Source organism: Patella vulgata, chromosome 2 (assembly GCF_932274485.2).
Source record: "Patella vulgata chromosome 2, xgPatVulg1.2, whole genome shotgun sequence".
NCBI classification, from domain to species: domain Eukaryota; kingdom Metazoa; phylum Mollusca; class Gastropoda; family Patellidae; genus Patella; species Patella vulgata.
Window position 1 is genome coordinate 17381991 of NC_065880.2, and position 22080 is coordinate 17404070.

Genomic DNA, 22080 nt, shown 5'->3' on the forward strand with positions numbered 1-22080 from the left:
CAAACCCCACATTGATAGTCACACTTTCTTTCTGTTTTAACTTGTAGTCAAATGTGCCTTCTGGACGTACAGCCACAGGACATGATGAGGTGCAGGTTTTACTACTTGGACAAAAAATGCCGGCTGAACAATCCATGGTTTGATATCCGAAACAAGTTGTTTCACAGGTATTACTCTCTGGACAGTAAATGCCAACTGCACAATCAGGCTCTAAAATCTAAAATGTAATAAAGAAACATATCAGTATGTATTATATTGACATTTTAAAGATACTTCTCATACAAATATATGTATTTATCAGGTGGTTATTTCCAATAAAAGTATGGCACCTAATCTTACTAGACAAATAATGGATTCCTTGAAAAACACCCAGGAAATATGCACACAGGACAAAAATGAGAGGGTGTCACTAATCGGCAGCCTGACTGTTAAGGGCTGTCAGCTCGAGTGACGTCAAAGGTAGCCCGCATAGATTGTTGAGCTCTTAGCATTAGGGAGCGCTTGATGTATATGTTGACAAACTCGATGGTGAGTGCACGTGCAATAAGTGAGAGACTTAAGTTACAGCAGTTTCTGAGACAAAAAAGATGTGGGCAGGGGATAATCCTTCGATATTTATGATAAAGTGACAGGGATTAAAGATAGCATTGTCATTTATATGCAACAAATTCTGCTCTGGCTTCGCACCTGTTGCTAGGTACTGCGACAGCCAAGTCACGTGACACAACAATTACTTTTTTTAAAGATACATTATGGGAGATTAGATAACGAGTTGGCAGTTCTCACTATAATAGTTAAAAACTAGATAATGTAAAGGCAATTTGCTGAAAATTTCAGTCAAATTGATCCACTATGAACCGAGAAATAAGTGATCAAAAGTTCCGCTTAGCCTCAGCCTTCATTATTAAAGTCGGTACGACAAAAATCATAGTCTTGATTATCCATTTAATCGTTAAATTGAGAAAGAAAGTTATGCAGCAAATCAGATCATAATCCAACAATAAATCGCAGGCTAGCGATGACATCGAGAGTTGATTATGGTCTGGATACATTAATTAATTTCTAATTAATAGTTTATATAACATTTCAGGCCTAAAGAAAGACCAGCAATAGGCAGATTTAGCTCTTGCATAATGTATGTTTAATAGATATTTTATAGTTTGGGGTATTTCTTCGCGAATACAATGTTTTGAGAGGGATCTGAAGCAAATTTTTGATAGATTAATTAGTTTGAATATGTTTTTAGTCCAAATGTATCACCCAATCACCTAGTTTGTATGCAGAAGCATTGGTAATCTGAAACCGTTGACTAATGAAGCTAGGCCTTTCAGTAATGACAACTTTTGTCATTAAATCATATAAGTGATCATTATTATAAATTATACAATTGTAAAAGATGTCAGTACTGGTGTAAAAGAGTGACTATTTATTACACCTATCACCACTGAATACACAAACCTGGACAATAGTGGTGTATGGACTATAGTCATAGTTTTAACACCTTAGTGACAAAATACCTACTGAATGACTACTGCCTGATTACTAATAATTTTAACTAACTAATACACATTATGTTTATAAACTAACGACTTTGATCTATTATATTTTCATTTATATTTGTTGCTTAGTCAACGATATCAAAGATACAGTGAAGGTATCTTTAATAAACATATTTTGTTACTTTTGACCCCAGATTACCTGTCACATCATAACAGCACTGTTTAGGTATTCTTTAACCTGAAACACTTTGTGCTGTTCTTTTCTGTTTGACCGCTAAAACAAACTAGTGAAAATGTATGTTCACCCATTCTAGAACACCATAGTTGAACAATGGATGAATTAAACATTATTCACAACAATTCTTAATTAAGTTTACAGAGTATTCAGGAATATCATTATACATACCAATACAGATATTGAGCCTGCTGTTTCACCCAAAATTTGGACTCCCAAAACCTTTCCTTCCATTCTGAATTCGGAAGCTTTGAGGATGTAAGAACCGTCTCCATTGGCATTGGAATCATATGGTCCTACTGACTGGATAGCAAATCCAACTGTATCATAAACAGGATCTGAAGAGAAAAAAGTAAAAAGTAAAGTTGATTTCTTCTCGGAGGGCGAGGAATATTAAAGGCACAATATTCTGGATTACTAGTCAAATAGCCATTCTTACTATAAACATCAGTATTACATAAGTTTCATCTACAGAACTGACACAATTCAAACTTTAAAAACGTGTATTGTATATTTCAATATTTGGTGGTTTCGATTCCCAGCATTTACGTGACAAGGAGTAGCAATCAGTCCACCCTCGTTGGTTTCTCCAGGTCCTCCGATTTCCTTCCACTATTAAAGACCCCCACGTTCAATGTAAATTATCAAAATAACACTGAATCATCTGTTAGTGCTGAAATGACCTAGTTTGGGTCGAGTGAACGTTAATCCCCATTTCTCTCTCCCCTAGGACATTTTTGTATACGAAAATAAATGATTCTTTATACCATCTTATTTTTATATATTTTCCCTTGAAAACCGTTATACTACCAGATAACAAATAAAATTTTAGTTAATTAAATTTATAACTCTCATTGATATTGTCAGGGGAATATTAATGATTCTGCGAAGGTACTGTAATAACATTTCCTTTCTAAGTGGCATCAAAATCCATGCCATATACTGTTTTACTTTTTGGAAATTGGATGAAGTATAAAAAACAATTTATTATTGTATAAATTTGTTTACACAGGACCTCATTTTTTCATCCCATCCGAACAAATAGACACTGCCCTTGCCAGACCCTCTGTCCTGCACTACTGACAAGGGAAACCATGCTATAAAATCCCGGGGAACTTTCTCAACCAAAACTGGGATCGAGCCTTGGACCACTAGGTTAATGAGGTAACGCCTTACTGACTGAGCCATGACAACTCCTGAATCTAACAATTAAATTAAAAGTAATCATCTTTTAAAGACTAATTCTAATACTAATCTCGAGGGGTTAACACAAGTATTTATTTCAAGTCAAGTGTGAATCCTTAGAGACCCACCTATTCAACAGAATGCTTTTAACTGTTTCTGAACTAATATGATTATGTTTATATCAAAAATAGTGTTGACTTTGATATCAAATACAAGGAAATGAGTAGGGATTTATAACTGCATGTAATATTTTATTTATAAATAATTATTGATATTCTCCTTTATCAATAAATTGTATTATTGAATGTAGGTAGACCAAGTTTGATACTGTTCTCATGTACTTGTTTCAACTTCAATAAAGGGTATCTTAAACATACATTATGCAAGAGCTAAATCTGCCTATTGCAGGTCTTTCTTTAGGCCTGAAATGCTATCTAAATTATCAATTAGACATTAATTAACTTATCCAGACCATTATCAACTCTCGATGTCAACGCTAGCCTTCAATATTTATTGGATTATGATCCGATTTGCTGCTTAACTTTCATTCTTGATTTAATCATGAAATGGATAATCAAGACTATGTTTTTTATCGTACCAACTTTAGTAATGATGATCGAGGCTAGGCCGAAATTTCAACCGCTTAATTTTCGGTTCATAGTGGATCAATTTAACTGAAATTTTCAGCAAATATCCTTACATTATCTAGTTTTAACTATTATAGTGAGAACTGCCAGCTCTTTATCTAATCTCACATAATGTATCTTTATCTTTTATAAAAATATTGTAGGAAATGTAGAATTGTTCTAATAGTTAGCATCTAACTTATCCCTTCTAAACCCTTGTCTTTATAAATCTAACAGTATCTATCATTTTAATTACTAATTTCAGTTTGAATATGTATCATACTAATTTAATATTTAGTTTAAGCCACTAGTGACAACAATTTGATGATCTTTTATTGTGTAACTAATTGAAGTTTAAAACTATTGAAGAGTGGAGTCTTGATAAAGGGGGCGGAGGTGGGGGGGGGGATGGGAGACAAATGAAACGGTCATAATGTCTGTCATTGAGCCAAGCACTGTGTGACAAGGAGTAGGGTTGCCTGCCCAAGGAATAAATGAAATAAAATGATATAATATGTTAATCCCGATATGACTTAGTATGTTTTAAGTAGAGTTAAATCTATAAACCCCTCTCCTTCACCCCCTCTTCTTCTTGACCTATAACATGATGGTAACATTACCTGCTATTTTGAAAGGTGTTTGTGCGACACTATCCACAGTATCAGTTAATTGCATCTCACTACCCTGATATGTCTTCGCTTCACACAAACAGTATTCATATGTAGCACACATATCAGGACAATCTACAAACACAGTTCCAACTTCATCTTTCACAGCTACTGTGGTTACAGCTTGACCTTCCTGTAACACAAAAAACATGTCTCCTTTATAAAAGCAACACAGCCATTCTACCAACATCCATCTATTCAATACATATGAATTGGAAAGTGGTATCAGTTGTTCTAGAATGGGTAAGCATACCCAGCTTTGAACACAACACCGCTGCTACCTTTTGCTATTAACTTTTACAAGAAGTTAAGACATTCTTTGTACTGAACACATGCCAGATTTACCTACGACTTGGCAGGCCCGAAGCCTAAGGCCTCCAGATCTAGGAGGCCTCCAGCCAAGCTGTATACTGTTTTTGACCCTGTCATAAGCCGTTTTGCTGTTGTCTTAAACATCTGCCATCATCCTCTAGTCATAAGGGTGGGAAATTGGGAGGGGCCTCATAAATGCAATAGACTAGGACCTCTCTAAATTCAGCACTGATTGAAAATCACAAAAGCGCGCAGTTGTTGTTGTTTATTACAAATTTAACGGCCAATGCATTATATCATATCATATTATGGACAGGTTGATTTAATTATGTTATTTGCATATCAAGGCATCATATATATAAAAAAAGAAAATTGCTAAAATCTAAAAGGTTCTTGTTTATCAGAACCAAAAACGTGCACTTCAATAAATAGTTACAAGGTATCAACACAATGACAGGATGGTGAAATACAATGAAATGGGGTTTAATTTCTCAATTCCCCACACTAACCGAACTAATGAAGATGGTTTGGGCAATTAGGTCATTTTGCATGAACAACTGTGTACAGTCAACTTAATTTTCAACTGTCAGGACATCTTATAAGATGCTGCCAATGATTTTTTATCCCATCCAAACAACTAGATGCCTTTCTTGTTGTGCCCAAAAAGTGTTCAAATCTATCAATTCTAACTTTTGTTATGGACATCGTAAGGTTATTGGTTTTTGCTGATTTCACACCAATCATTTTCTATTTTAACTTTACATTGATTTCATTCACAACAATCTTTATTGTGCTATCTTTTCATACACATCAGCCCATAAGGTCGTTTCATTTTCATACACACCAGCCCATATATGAATGTTGTTTTATATACACTAGCCCATATATAAATGTTTTTTCATACACACCAACCCATTCATAAAGGTCTTTTCATATACACCTGCCCATTCATAAAGGTCTCTTCATTACATAACAACACCAACTTATATTTTTCACCTCTGGGCAGACACGGTGGATCAGTTATTAAGACATTGGTTCGCTAACATGAAAGTCCTGTGTTCGATCCCTGTGTTGACCCAGAAAGAGATTTCCTGGTATGGTTACCCCTTGTCAGTGGTGCAGGATGGGTGGCCTGGCAAGAAACAATGTATAGTTGTTTGGATGGGCCAAAAAAACAAGGTCCTGTGTACACATTAGGGTGCAGATAAAGGAACCCTTTGCAGTTGGAATTCAATATAAGAGAAGGCCAGAGCAGAACAGTAGGACAAAAAACCCATTTCATTTCATTTTAACCTCTGATATAAATTTTAATTATTATATACATTATTATCTGAAGACGCCTGGCTTGTTCTGCCTTTAATAGATCATAAAAACTAATTAAACTTACCGGAATGGTGTCATTCAAATCAGAACCATACACCTTGACGCTATATACACCAGGTACGTTAAAGCTATGTGTATACATTTGAGTTTCATTCTTGGGTGTTCTCTCTGCCCCGTCATCATAACTAAACTGATAATAAGCCCCCAAAGCACTAACAACACTAACATCAAAGGTTACTGTGTCGCCTGTCTTAACGAATCCAGCTAATGGTGGGTTCGGTTCGACTTGAAGTCCAACAATTGGCTGTGAAGATTGGTAAACGCTCACATGATCTAAGTCTCCACACTTTTCTGCAGCATTACCCGTACATGGCATGGTACATTCACTCGGTTTACGATTTCCAGGTGGTGGTTCCTGATTAGAGCAGAAACAGAAATTACCACCAGTCACACCAGCATACACATAGCCAAATAGACCACATTTAGACGCACATAAACCCGGTGTGAGGTTATTAGGATCAAAGTCTCCTGGGTTTACGTTCATTGTTCGGCGTCTTTTGTTTTCTTCGTAGCATCCTCTAAATTCAGCTGAAAAGATTTAAAATAAACTCATGTGAGTTAACAATTCACGTTAAAGGGTTGTAGTTATTAAAGGTGATTAGGGCCAATTTGTGTTTAAATATTCGTTACCCCTTTTGCCTTTACCAATATTCAACAACACAGGTAAGTGTTTGTGATTGACTGATGCTTTATTTTAATATACTACCCATAGAAGTATAGTTATAATGGTAAACCAAAGATATCGGGGTGCACAAAATAACTACAGATATGCATAATTTTGTTAGAATTGAGGTAGGACAAACGCACACATTTTGGATACATAATTATAGCATTTTTAGTTGTTCGTTATTTGTTACATGTATATTTGTTGTATTGTATTAATGTTCGTTTATTTGTTACATGTATATTTGTTGTATTGTAATGTAATTTTTGTAATTGTATGCTGGTCCTCGTTGGCGTTTTTATGCTATAAATTTACTTACATACTTAGTTGTGGACGCGGGATATTAGGTAAAGGGGGTAGGGGTCTCAACGCCGAGAAATTTGTTAATAAACGGGGGTGTCTGTAGTGATTTGTGGATGATGTCTGGTTCCGAATATAACATTCAATCCCCTTTCCCGCATCACCCTAACCGACGAGAAGATCAAATTTGCACGTTTCATAGAAACAGATTAATAAATGGATTATTCATACTTTTATTCGTAGTACCCGCGCATGCAGTTAGCCACTGACAATCAAACCTAGTGACTAACATATGATACTGGATCTACAAGTAGGCCTATAAATTATATTTTCCTAACTGTCTTGGATGGAATTTAATAGAACACAATATTTTAATATCGCATAGCAAAGAGAGAAAATATTTGAATTGATCATAGACTATAAATGTTTTTGACACCGAATCATTTTTAATTCCCAATTTTGGATTGTTTGCATCTTTTTACAATGCAGTAGGCTATATAGCCCAGCATAAATTCACCACTTGTCCAATTAGTGTCGTGATGGGGCTGGATTGTTTAAGTCTCGGAAGGCCTAGTCAGTTTCACCTCCCGTGGTGTTCACAATCTTTGGCGGTGTATACTGTACCCCATCTTTATTAACAAAATATATATTTAGCTAATCAGTATTGAAATTCATAATAATCATTCCCAATGTGGTATTTTGTGTTCTAGTCTATTTTTGTTACATTATTGTTATTTTATTAATAATAAATGGCCTATTCAATTTCATATCGTCTGCTGTTATATTTGTCTACTAAGTAAGACACTCACAGGGGGGGCATACTTGTCTGTCGTCATGTCACGGTTAAAATGGCTTCCATTCCAATACCAACGATAGCTAGTAAAATCATTGTTGCATTGCCAGAACCAAAATGCTTTGATCACTTTAAAGCACAATTTGATCTTTGAAAGTGGAGGCTGATCCAGAACCATGATCTTTCTTCATTCTTTGTCAGTATTTGCCAAATCAAGACATCTAACAGACATTTTTTTTTATGAATCTTGATTCTTGAAATTGAAATTCTGCATTGTCGTTACCTGAAACCAGGGGCGTTTTAAGATTTATCATGGCGGAGGCTATACTATTTTGAGGGCCCTCTTTCGTGGGGGGGGGGTCTCTGCCACCGGCCACCGGAGGTCGAGAAATTTTGCAAAATAGAAAACATTTTGGTGCATTCTGACATATCCTCCAGTATCAGTGTATAGAAAACGATTGACTCGGACTCAGGGGCCCTTTCCTTTGACCAGAGGGGCCCTTTTGTCAGATGCGGGACCCTCTTGTCTGCCTTTAGGGCCCTCCCTAACCAGGGCACATTTTCATTTTTCTCATCGGTTTTAGCATTTTTCTCCTGTTTTATTTTTTAAACTTCTTTGATTTTTTTTTGCAAGGAGGCTGGCGCCTCAGCTATAAAACGCTTTTGCCTGGAACTCAAAAATGTTGCGTACAGAATGTTTCATTTAAGGTCTAATGATTAAATGTTGATCAATGCAAAACTAGATGTTACTTTCATTCCCTGAAAGGCATATTAAGAAGAAATGTTCCGGGCCCGTGAAGAAAGCACAATATTGCCTTTAACCTTAATTAGCCAGCCAACCAAATGTCTTTCAAAAGAATGAACAGTATTTTCTGTTTGTCTTATTCTCAGTGAAATTGACACATTTTTGAAAATTTTCACCAAGAAAGGATCTGTTTGTATATGTGATAACCAAATATTATTATTTTTACTGTCAAATTTGAATTTATGACGCTTTTGAGTTAAACGTTTTAAATATACGTGGCTTCAAAGAAAGGCACCATCGTTTCTGAACGATTATCTTCAACTGATTGTTTAATTTAGTGAAAGCTCCGCGCATACTATGTTTAAGTGCGGAGTTGATTGTCAATATAAATGAATAATACAAAAGGAAAACATCGAGACAATAGATCAGGTGTTACACGATATAAACGTATATTGATTGTGTTCTGGTCGTGGAAACTTCCCGGATCTTTTCTTGAGATTAAAAAGGTTTTCTATTGATTTCTAAAATCAGCTCGGGAAAAATCATGAAGAGATATTTACACGAGAAGCGAGCTTGTTTAGATCCGGACATCAGGGGCTCTTGAAAAGATTGAATAGTGCTTTCTTCCATTGATTGCATGTATTCACAATTCGTGCCATTGTTTACCTCGTTTCTATGGTACCAACAGGTAAAAAACCCCGCTTACATCAATAACAAATTTACGATCGAATCTGAACAAGTAAATCCCCTTTGTTTAAAACCAGTCTATTTGTGTACCGTGTAACTTGGTCCACTGTAGTTAAGAGACGGATTAATTGACGTTTAATAAAATTGATTACACAAGTCAGAGGCAATTATCTTAATATTATCATTCCCTTATTATGGTTTTGTGTGCTATCCAGAAGTGCTATTAAATATGAACGGCGCCGTATGAATGAAAACACAGTTTTCAAATATTTGTTATAACAGTATGATTTCTATAGCAATGTATCGTGTGATATTATGTTATAATTAAAAGCAATGTTTTATCCTTTATGAAAAGCGTGGAATCATTTGGAATTCCATTTAATGATTTTCAGATAAAATCTAATAAATTACCTACTCCGTCTATTTCCTAGTATATTATATAAGCCGCTTTACTTTCACGCCAACGTGTACAAAGGACCTCGTTTGTTTTTTGTTCCATCCCAACGACATACTGGCAAGTAAAGGGGGAACCATGCTGGAAGTTCGAGGTACTTACTCGGCCAACACCGGAGACGAACGCGGCACCTTCTGGTTAATGAGCCAGTGCTGGAACACCCTGGCTCGATACATTGTAAAAAAAAGACGATTATACTGGATGGAGAACAAGACAAGTGGACACGTTCTGGTATTTGGAAAGAGGTTTCAGTAATAGTAGTAGTGGTGGCATCACGAAAGAAATAAACATCAGAATCGGGAAAGCAAGAAATCTTGGAAACTTCTAGAGGTCAAGAGATATAGCTAATGAAACGGAAATCAAAATCCACAAAAGCAACGAAAACCCAGCATTTATACGACATAAATGAAATGAAATGAAATGGGTTTTAACGTCCTGTAGTTCTATACCGACTGGGCTAATGAAGACGTCTCACTCACTGAGCCACGGTGGCTTCTGTATACGACAGAGACTTGGAAAAAGCAATAGAGAGATGGAAAGTAGGACGAAAATGTTTGAACGTATAGATGTTTCAGAATGATACTAGGTGTGAGCTGGGCAGATCGTGTTAGTAACGTAGAAGTGTCAGTCTGAACTGGGTGGAGATATGTTGGACATGTTCTGAGACCAGATGAAAGTAACCCGGAAGTCAGAAAGCTGGCAGACCGAAAGGGTACATCGATTGGAATGATAGCTAGTGTGATGAAAGACATTGGTTACACCTGGAATAGAATAAGTCATGCAGATTACAAAGAAAATGATTTGGTAAAAACTGCGAAGGCCAATGGTCACCCATACACAAAACGTAGAATGAATGAAAAGTAGACCTAAGATTAATACGTAAAAAAGTACAAAGATAGGCATTAAAACACCAATTCAAAGATTTATACTAATAATAATTTGTTAGTTTGTTGATTAGCTTTCTAGCAGAGATTTTCATAAAGTGAAGCAACATGATAACCCGATTCTCGACTGATATAAAATAGGTTCCATGTGAAAACTGGAATCAAAACATTTTATAACTCATGCCTTTTCCCCCGATTACACGCGGAAAAGTGCTAGAAAAAAGAGACATAGACAAACGTTGGTATTTTGTTTAAGCCGTGAGACATTTGATATCGAAGCGAAAACTACAAATGACCTATCGTTACTTTAAAATTTAGTGGTATTTATTTTATTTACAGAACTCGCTAAATTCCAGATTTTAATGAAGACCCCTCCTCACCTCCCAACCAACAAAAAAAACAACCTTAACAAACCCTAAATAGAAATCCTCTAGAAAAATACTGAGGTATGCTATTGGGTTTATTGTTAAATGTTAGTCTGCGCTATACAGAGGCTAAGTGAGAGGGACGCAATCACGAGTTTTGCGTCATGGTTTTGAGTTTTTGTGCCCCCTCGCAAATGAGAAAAAATCACGCGGTTTCAGTGCAGTTTTAAACACTATAATTATAATCATATATACCGTGGGTCAGATATGCTACAATAGGCTACAAATCGACTCTAGCATGTTCCACACAGCCCAATATTACCCCGACGCCCCTATCCCTCACCCGCATATAAATATTGTTTTTTGGGGGGCACGGACGGGATCTTGCTCGTTTATGAAAAATCATGGGACCATGCCCCTGGCGCTATATTGTTACCGCATTTAATACAACTGTTCGTACAAGTATGTCAATAACTTAAATATTTTATGTTTCGCGGTGCTTTCAGATAATCAATAAAATTCAATGATACTAAATGGTAAGCGTGCGCGCGCTGTATCATAAAGTCTGTCATGGAGTCGACTGGCGTGGTTTCGAATCCCCGGTTGTACGTGGCAAGGAGTAGGGTCGCCTGTCCAACCTCGTGGGTTTTCTCCGGGTCCTCCGGTTTCCTCCCACTGCTAAAGAACCCTACGCGCATGCGAATTATGTAATTAAATTAAACCATATGTTAGTCCCGAAATGACCTAGTTTGTGTCGAGTGGACGTTAAACCCCATTTCTCTCTCTCTGAAGCATGTAAGGGGGTCAAACCACTATAGCAGTCACTTCGTTGCTACCGCCACTATAGCAGTCACTTCGTTGCTACCCCCAGATTCTTACACATGTTACCACTGTCTATGCTTCAAAACGAGCAAGATTAAATCGAATTTCTGGCATGTTTTGTTATTGCGCCGAGTTATAATAATAAATGTATATAGCGCTTCTTCTTCTGGATCCCTACTCAAATGCGCCAATTGTTTAGTTTGGATTTGAAACCGATGGTGTCCCCGATTTGTTTTATCGCCAGAGGAAAGTCATTCCACAATTCGGCTGCAGACATCTTGAACCGTTTGTCACCATTGGGTGTGCTGGATATTGTCTACCTACTCTACTGGGGTACTGTGCGGCGACTATGCCGTAGACTGACTTGTGTAGGCCTATTGGTATCTGGATCAAATGGGGAGCCAATGTAAATTCTTCAGGACTGGTGAAATATGAGATTAATACCCTTTACTTCACCATCAGTACTGCAAGAACATTCACAACTAAACAGTAAGAATATGTTTCGGCGGTGCTTCCGGAAAAAAAATGTCCTTTTTCCCAAATATTTCACGAAACTAACAGGGAAAAACGACTGCTTATAATAGCTTAAAGTATTATCGCATTAGTAGCTGTAAAGTGTGTACCAGATGTAGACCAAGTTATGTTCCCAGACAATGCTCTGTTGGTGTTATTCCAGATTCTGGTCTGAAATATTAGAATTCTATCTACATGACAGTATCGCGGATGGTATTTCCGCGAATCCTATAAAACTGGATGTTTGAGTTAATGGATACAGGAGAACCAGCATAAATTGTCAGCGATACAAATCTCTGCGAAAACAAGGTCCATCTTTTCAGTCACAGCGTACGGGTTAACTTTCACTTGGTCTCATTTTTCTGCGAATGTATACCTTTTAGTATTAACGAGAGATCTTGTAGTTCTTACCATTATCGCATCTATGGCGAAATGATGAGAGTGGGTCAAAGTAGGACAAATGTCCCGGGCCCCAACACATTAAGGGGCACATATTGCGTTGTTTGACTAAATACCGTATTTAGCTTACACGGTAGTAGATCTATATTTTGAAATTATGTTGACAAACTTGAGATCAATGTTATATCCAGCTTCATCGATCTCTTATGTATTAATAAAAAAATCAAGTTAACTTGTTTTCGAGCCAACATTTAGCACTGATTTCTGACATTAAAATTCTTTTGACGTTGCTGACGTCAGAAACAGTCAATGAGAAATAATGTCTTCGTACGTCTTCAGTAACGTCATCATGATTACTATTCGCGTGTGTATTTCGAATGGATAAGATGTTTCCAACACGCATGTTTTGATATTTTTATTTGCTAGAATTATACGGAATTCGAAAGTTTTCTGAAATGACCTCGGCCTTTAGATACAGTAATACTATACAGTCCTAATCATTATTCTATCAACACAGTTCGTATTTTGAAAACTGATATTAAATGAAAGCTGTTTAATGACGGTATTCCATCGATTTGTATTCAATTGCCATTACAAATATAGAAAAGCTAATATACATCAAATAATATATTAAAACTTAAAGATCAGCTATAAAACTCAGCTTTCAAAAGAGACACTTAAAGATGCCTTCCTGCGTACAATTTGTGTGATTTGATGATATATTTGGACTGAAAACATATTCAAACTAATTTATTTAAGAATAGTTTTCTGCGAATCCCTTATAATCGGAAGGAAAGTATCCCAATCTATTATAAGCAATCCTGTTTGCCATGCGACTTGAATGGGGAACAATTCATTTACGGCTAGCATTTGTCGTTAGTCGCTGTCCCAAACTGATCAGCAGTAAATATTCGCTTGGCCGCTATATACCATCACTGAGAAGGACGACATCGGGCGAGTTAATTAGCTATCAAAATTATCATTTTTTTTCTTCTGCAAATTAAATTCTAAAATATTTTTTTAAATTAGTAAGAAAAAGAAATAAAGGCGTCGGTTATCTGAATAAAAATATTTCCTTCTTATTGTGAATGGGTACATAAACAAACTACTACACGAATACGTAAAATGAGTAAAAGGCACAAGTTCTGCCCGGACCAGTTTGTCATACATCTGATTTAAACGTGTTATCGATGCCGTATGCTGTGGTGTCACGCGTAGACCTATACTGCGCATGCACGTAAAGCTCAGACATCTTGCACAGAGTTAAAGAAGCTGTGAAATAGATAGTCGCTGTCCATTTACCATAAATATCGAAGCGTTGGATTATCCTCTGGCAACTTCTTTTCCGCCGTTTAGTCTACTGGACGTTTAATTCTCTCAATGTTCTCACAACCGGTAGCCATTAGATCATCACATAAGAGATGCCCCTCACTCGAGGATACAGACTGTCAGTTAGCGACCCCCTTACATTTTTGTTCTGTGGGCGCCTCATGTTTTTTGGGGTTTTTTTTGTTTTTTTTAGGGAATCCATTATTTTTCTAGTAAGGTTGGGTGTCTCTACTTTTCATATATATACCAAAATTACTATATTTTCATTGGAAATAACAACCGTTTAAATACTTCCGAGGAATGTATCTTTAAAAGGAAAGTCTTTGAATCTCCTTAAACTAATTTTAAAGCACAGACTTTACTTCTGTAGTGCTGGATCAGTTCACTAATCAGTAGGTCACGTGTCCGATCCAAGTTTAGGTCGAGAAATTTCCTCATGATTATTCAGCCAAGCTTTCCCTTGTCAGTGGTGCGAGACGCAGAAGACTTGCCAATGGAAAACGTATAGTCGTTTGAAATCGAGGTCTTGTGTTAACTAATGGTAGCACGTTAACGACAACGGCCATTGATTCAAGACGTAGGGTGTGTGTACGCGGGACCTCGGTTTTTCGTCCCATCCGAACGACTAGACAGCTGTCCTTGTCAGGCCCTCCATCCTGCATCACTGACAAGGGGAAAACACGCCGGAAAATCTGGATGAACTTTCTCGGCCAATGCAGGGATCGAACACGTGACCTCCAGGCTAGCGAGACAGCGTCTTAGCCACTTAGCCACGTGATCCCCCGTTTCTCAGAGAAATAAAATACTAATAATTGTTTAACATTAACATTTTTCATATTGTTTTTACTTGTAGGATACAATGTGTACAATATGTTATTGTGTCTTTAAATTGTCAATACATGGCGGGTCTTATTTTATCATAAATATGGAGTAAAACTATACACATGAAGCGGTGGTATAGTTTTCTTGAAATGTCCATTAAACAAAATTATCTTCCAAATTATAAAAGATGAACTAATCTTACCTGATTTTACAACTGTTAAAATGGCTACCTGCAAAGAGAGTAGAAAAGAAATATAGATTTAATGTTTTATTCAATTCAGATTAGTCCAGGGTCATGATATATAATTAATAATGCATTCAGTAAATATATAAGCCAGGAATTTTTGTTTTAAAAAAAATAAGACACGGCTATATAAACAATAAAATTTCCACAGTGACTTCTTGATTTTTATTTCGTTTGGTATATAAATTCTATTTGTATACAATTCCTTCTCGAGTTCAAATTAAATTAAACTTTCTTTTGTAATTCTGCATGCCTTGATTGGCTAAAAAGCTATATTTTAATAGCTTTTAGCCAATCAAAGCATGCAGAATTGCAAAATCCTTTCTTTTGATAGTAATCAATGTCTTACTTGATATACATGTCTGGGTCTACTGGCATGTGAGGAGCATAACAGAACTAAAAAATATCCGTGTTAACCACATCCCATTGAAGTAATCATTATTACTATTTCAAATTTTAATCTATTTTTCATGTATTTATTCTTAATCGCGATTTTAGATTATATTGTACTGATCTACATATATTTATATACATGTATAGATTAATCATTTATAAATATAATTCATGTAGTTTATATTGCGTTCAAGTTCTTAAGGAATGATCCACATTAGTCGAAAACGCATCTCATATGTTTCATCAAGATTTATTGCATATTTCAAAAAACAACTGGTAAAATTAGAGAAAACATTGTGAAAGTCACCGCGACTTAAAAACTTATTTCTAACCAAAGAAGTTAAAGATATAAGATAGTATAGTTTTATAAATTAGGATAATAAGTACTTACTATTAGTAGAAATACCGGTTGAAATATATTAAAATCCATCAGTGCATTATCTAGGTTGTATCTTCCACGGTCTCGGCACTGACTTCTGTTTCACTGAAATTACCAATTCCATGGGGGTCTGGTGCTGTTTATACAAAGTTACCGCTGATTGGATGAGTCCCGTGTCCCATGGCAATGTCAGGTTGACGCATGACGATCTAAACTATTGTTTAAGGACGCGTTTTACCTTTTGTTTAACATATTGATATAATTTCTCACCGATATTCTTCATCGGACCATAACATTAATGTCAAACGATTTTATCTAACACAAAAAGCGTTTTATTGTTTATAAAATATTACTTAACATAAAAGTGAAGAACTTTTCATTGATTTCGCCCTCTACAAATATTTATGTCTTTAAACTATATTTAAAGGCGAGATGGGATCAATCATTTCTTCATTTTATTTAGAATTATTAAGGTCTATTATAAACAAGAATAATATCACATTTCAATACTCATTTCTTATTGAAGGGAATCACCAAGGTAATATTGGCTTGGTTCTACTTTCTGAATACTGATTTCCGCCGCTTTCTTGTTATGTTTCAGTATTGAATAGGCTTTATCAATACTTTTGTCATAAAAGACCTTAGACCGATAAAAGCATTAAAGAAACATTATACAGAACTATAAAGTATCGATCTCTAAAAAAATAATTAATATTATTTAACATGAATTGTTCTGAATCAATGATTTCTACATTATTTGGGATTTTAATCACATGTGTAATTATTGTTGTCAGTTCTTATAGTACTGAAATATGTGTAATTATTGTCGTCAGTTCTAATAATACTGAAATATTATTAGGTATAACTATTACATTAATTGATACAGGGCAAAACTTTTGCACAGCAAAGATGGCTATAATCCCTTGATTTCGTGAATCCATCGAATTATATACCTTGGGTGTTGCTTTTCAACAGTTAAACTTGTTCAAATTCAAGTATACGTGTGGTTTTGTTATAAGAACGAAGACTCCCTAGTCGAAAGGAAATTTATGATAATTGAGGGAATAAAAAAGATGGAAATCCCGAATCTCTACATCAGCATTATCTCCACTTTATACAATTAGGTCGCTTTGTGACGTTTCTTTTGATCAATCCAGTTCTTCCCATAATTAATCAAATAACAACCTTTGGAAGTTATTTTTAAAAAAAAAACCCAAACAAAACAACGTTTTAACAATAAGAAAAACGGTTAACGATCGACAGATGTTTGTATATTGTGTCCTGTCCGTAGGTTTGACTTGTGTAATTGTTTGTGTGTGGTGCGCCCCCCCCCCCCCCCGGCACTCACTAATATAGTATACTCTGTACAAAATCAAAATACTATAGAAACACACGATCGAAAGTTAAATATGATTCAGGTAAAAAGGCCGATTTAATAAATTTATTCCGACGCATTTGCTGTTTAGGCGACGTTGCATAAATGAGAACAATTGCTGTCTTAAAAATCTCTTTATCTTTTATGAGTCTTATTAAATAAATGTTTTATTAAGTCTACGGGAAATCCTGTTATTACAAAATATATTGAATAGAATTTTGTAGGCACGTCTCATATTTCCATATCCATTTTCAGAGATAGTGATAGAATGATAGAATGAAAAATAACAACCATTGTATTATTAATAAATTGTGTATTGTATCGTTGTAATCCTAATGCAAAAATATTGATTGCTTAAAACAATTAACAACCCATTGATTTTTACAAAGACAAAAAATAAGTATAACAGTGCCACAATAGAATTTCAGAGTAACGACACTCTAGTATTAAACTTGAAATTTATTGTTATTTAATAGTGTTCGGATATTCGAACAAGAATACTATTCGAATATTCGACGTGTCTTGAAATTTGTATTCGAATAGTATTCGAATACTATTCGAATATTTTTCAAATCTTAATATAAATATATTTAAAGTGGTTTATATTCAATTTATTATAATTTCTAATTAATTATGAAATACGTGAAATTTCTGGTGACATGTGAACAATACACAAGATTATATTTTAGCAATTGCCAGTGTATCTTTTACGTAAACTGCCAATCTGTACACAAGACCTCGGTCGTCCATGGCATCGCAACAAATAGACGCGGACCTCAACTACACTCCAGTCATCTGCCATCTCCGTCAGGTGCTCTTTTAGTTTATCCGAGGTATGTGAACCTGGACATGATTTCACTTCCAGAGTCTTAGCCACCATCTCCCAATCTGGTGATACAAAATGAGCGGTTAAATTAATGCAAGACTCATTTTGTTCATCTGATGTCCATACATCTGTGGTTACAGCGGCTATCTTCTGACTTGGGTCATTCCTGATTTGACGTTCGTCGGAACGAACGGCATCATAGATTTCTTCCATTCTTTTTTTTAATGTTTTACTTGACGGCAAATTGTGTGATGGATTCGGGGCTTCTACCAATTCCCGAAAATGGTCATTGTGAATAAGAGAGAGAGGGGCTGATAATGCTTGGCTACAAACTTGATCAGTTTCTCAAACTTGATCAGTGATTTTTTTTGCTGCGCTGAATCTTACTTGCTGTTGCCTGAAGACCTGTGTGTAGAACTGTTTAATTGGCGGAATCTTGCCTGATCCCGCGTCCCGTGCAGGGGAAGTATCTGGAGCTACGTAGCCATGTTTCAACTTCAAGTGGTCCCAAAAATTAGCCTTGATGTGATATTAGTCAAGACCATTGAGGTATATATATTGTCAATATATACACCTCTATGGTCAAGACAGCCAACTCCATCGCGGAACTAACTGGCTAACCAAAGTAGGTAACATGCTACATACAGAATAACTGTCTCTGAAGACGGTAGATCTATGTAGGGGTAGCACCCTTACAAGCTGCGGTAAGGTAATCTAAGTAAGCTTTGAATGTAAATGTGGCAAGGGAAGTCGCCTTTAATAAAATTTGAGAGCAAATAGAATAAATAATAGATATTCGAAAATATTCGAATATGGTAATTGCTATTCGAATATTCGAATATTATATTCGACGAGCGAATATTCGAATATTATATTCGACGAGCGAATATTCGAATATTCGAATATTCGTGCCGAACACTATTATTTAAGTATATCTATTAAATAAAACTACATAGAAATATTTTCTAGAGGGAATTTAAAAAAAAAAACAAACAAACCCACTCAATCATATTTGATTTAGGTACAAATGAGTTGTGAACTGAGTTTATCTGTGTGCTATAGCCATTAGGGATAAAACAAACCCTAAAAGTTATTGTAAATGTAGACATCTAAGCCACGGCTTTTATTTATTTCTTTTTCAATCAGAAGGTCTTGACTTTTAAATAATTAAAATGGTAGTGAGAACACACATCGATACCTCAAATTGCCTAAATTCAGAGATATTTTTAATGTATAATATTTGATAGTTTTAAATTTTATTCATGATTTTTTTAAACACGAAATTGTATTAAAATACAATTAATGTCTTTAAGAAATATCACTATATATTTGTTTATTACAAAACCGGTATATCCATACAATAATGCTGAATAGCATTAATATCTTAATTAGTAGTTGTATTTACGTTTAATTATATTGCCAGCGTGTACTTATAACAAACGGTTTAATTGGCACATATTCTGTGGACTTTTAAATACAAGCCATTAATCATTGTACTTGCGTGCCAAACTGTTTTGTCAAGGTGCGAAAAGAAAAATATTTCGCGCTGTAATTAGCTTATACTTTTTTTTTATCTGTGGCCGGCGGCTAAAAGGGGTTGTTATGATTACCTGGTCTTACTTTAGTTTAATATCGTTCTATCAAGATTAGAAATAATAGATGGTATTGTTTGTTGTCAAACTAATCCGCTTTATATATGACCGAGGAGAGAGAAAATATCAGAATGACGCAGTAAATGTGAAGTTGTTATTCTTACACTGTTTCATCTAATCATCGATTTGTTCTGTTGTTCCACTGACGATTTCCTTTATTCCGAGTTAACCTGGCGTCACACAATAAAACCCGATTGCCTGCCATGACAGACTTTGTCATAGCAATCAATACTAGGGTATTGTCTTGACAATTGACTTCGGGGGATCTATAGTCCGACATATTGCAATGAGGCAGTTACCTGTGTAGTATGGTTTAACTAATAGAAAATGTATAAATAGTCGATAATGTATATGTTGTCAGAATTCTAAGACAAGGTGAAAAAAAAGCCAAACGCTGTTTTAAAGGAGCTAAACCTCTGAAGTAATGAATTGGGTTGATCCAATAGGTTTGTTAAATGATTTTTGGAAATTTAGATTGTTCACAAAATTTTGTCTTGGCTTAAACAACGTCCCCCCCTCCCCCCCCCCCCCCATTTCGTTGAAGGGAGTCTTTGGTTGTCTAGAATCTGATACAGTGTTGGATCGTCATAGTCCGATTGGGTTTGTTACATAATTCCCATCCGTCGGCTTTTCGGGTAAAAATCGAGGAATAAGCTTTATTTTGAAGGTTTTAATGTTTAATGATAAAAAACCAATGTTGACTTTTTTTTCTAAGTAGGTCTTCATAGTATGAGAGGCCATTATTTGAGGGTAGCCATTTTGCGATAATGTTTCAACTTAATTTATTTTTATTTTTTACCTTATTTATAATGTTATCGACATATAAACTGTGATTTGGCAATGTAATAATGTTGGCAGGGGTCGTGACAATATTTCAGATTCTTTTCGATCACTTCATGAAAATATTTCCAAGATGGCGGACATTTTTGGTGGGAAAATAGGACGATGTGCTTATTTCGATTAAGTAGTAGTGTTTGGTGTCAATACATATGTTTTCAGGGGCACAGATTCAATTTCTGCCAGTTACAGCTGTGTAAAATGATCACATGTAGACCAATTTTGCATGTTTCCAAGATGGTGGACATTTTTGGCGGGAAAATGGGACGATATGCTGATATTGATTAAGTGATCGTCTCTGGTGTCAATATATATCTTTTCAGGGGCACAGATTCCATTTCTCCCAGTTAAAACTGCGTTAAATGATCACATGTTCATTTATTTTGCATATTTCCAAGATGGTGGCCATTATTGGCAGGAAAATGGGACGGTGTTCTGATATTGATTAAGTAGTCGTCGTTGGTGTAAATATATCTGTTTTCGTGTCGCAGATTCCATTTCTGCCGTTTACATGTTCACATATTTAGCATATTTCTAATAAAGCTGCCATTTATAGCGGGAAAATGGGACGATGTGCTAATTTTGATTAAGTAGTCGTCTTTGGTGTCAATATGTTTTCTGGATGCAGATTCGATTTCTGCCATTAACAACTACGTGAAGTGATGGTATGCCGTGTTTTACCCATAAGGTATATTATCCAACGATGAAAAATCCTCTTCCGAGTTGACCATTGAGCTAATATCGATTTTCGAGGGAAAAGGTGCATTTACTTGGTCGATTAGTCTGATTTTAAGACTTGGCGCCGTTGAGACTTTCAGTTTATGTTGTTTGTCAGTTATAAATACAAAATTAAGGATGGTTAAAAATGTGAGATTTACAAATTTTGAAAAGATAATTAATAAATTAAAAAGTAGGACAGAAATGTAGCGGCATACAAGGACTGCAAATGAAAAAATAACACTTGCTATAAAAAAAAACTTCGTGGCATAGATTATATTATCAACTGACATAAAGCTGCGTGTGGAAGGAGTCGTTCAAAGAAATGCTGTTGCAAACAAGCAATATCACCAATTAAAAGACGACGTAACCATTCATCTATGACATCACTGCCACCACCATTGAAAGAACTGGTGGCAGTGATGTAAAAGTAGCCGTCTACTTCGTTGTTTAAGTGTTGACATACTTTATGTTTCCAACGCAACAGCATTCCACATGCTCGTTCCACATTCAGCTTGGAAATCAGTTGATACCATAATCTATGTCACGAGGGCTTCTTAACAAGTATTTCATTTACAGTCACGCCCCAAATACCTTTTACCACGTTGCCACCAGACAGGAACGAAGCTCCTAGCAACATGCTCGCTTCGCTCTTACGTTTTGCATATATAGGGAAGGTGCTGAGCCTCGTCCATCAATTCCAGTCTAGCATCCTAAGAGGAAACATCAAGAAACTAAAAATGTTTCTTGGTTGCTTGACGTTTGGTTGTTCTCTGCTTTGAATGTGAATGAGGACGGAGTGAGCATGGCGCAGTCACTATCGGTGCGCCCAAAAAGCGGGTTACGCTTAGTAGGGAGTGTGGAGAGAACGTATCCCAGTCTGACTGCTAAAAGCGAGAGCATGGTGCGAACAGGGTGCGCGTAGCCAGAGCTTGAACATAAGTGTATAAAGATCTTGAGCGCGTTGGGCGT

The 22080-nt window shown here is 35.8% G+C and overlaps 1 long non-coding RNA gene across 1 annotated transcript; it reads right to left on the reverse strand.

The window, feature by feature from the left end:
- Nucleotides 1-4198: 4198 nt before the first annotated feature.
- Nucleotides 4199-15823, reverse strand: LOC126810752 (uncharacterized). Its single transcript, XR_007675288.2, has 4 exons — nucleotides 15714-15823; nucleotides 14888-14915; nucleotides 5913-6436; nucleotides 4199-4346 (listed from the first exon to the last, which is right to left on the reverse strand). It is a non-coding gene; the product is annotated as an uncharacterized LOC126810752 (long non-coding RNA).
- Nucleotides 15824-22080: the final 6257 nt, after the last annotated feature.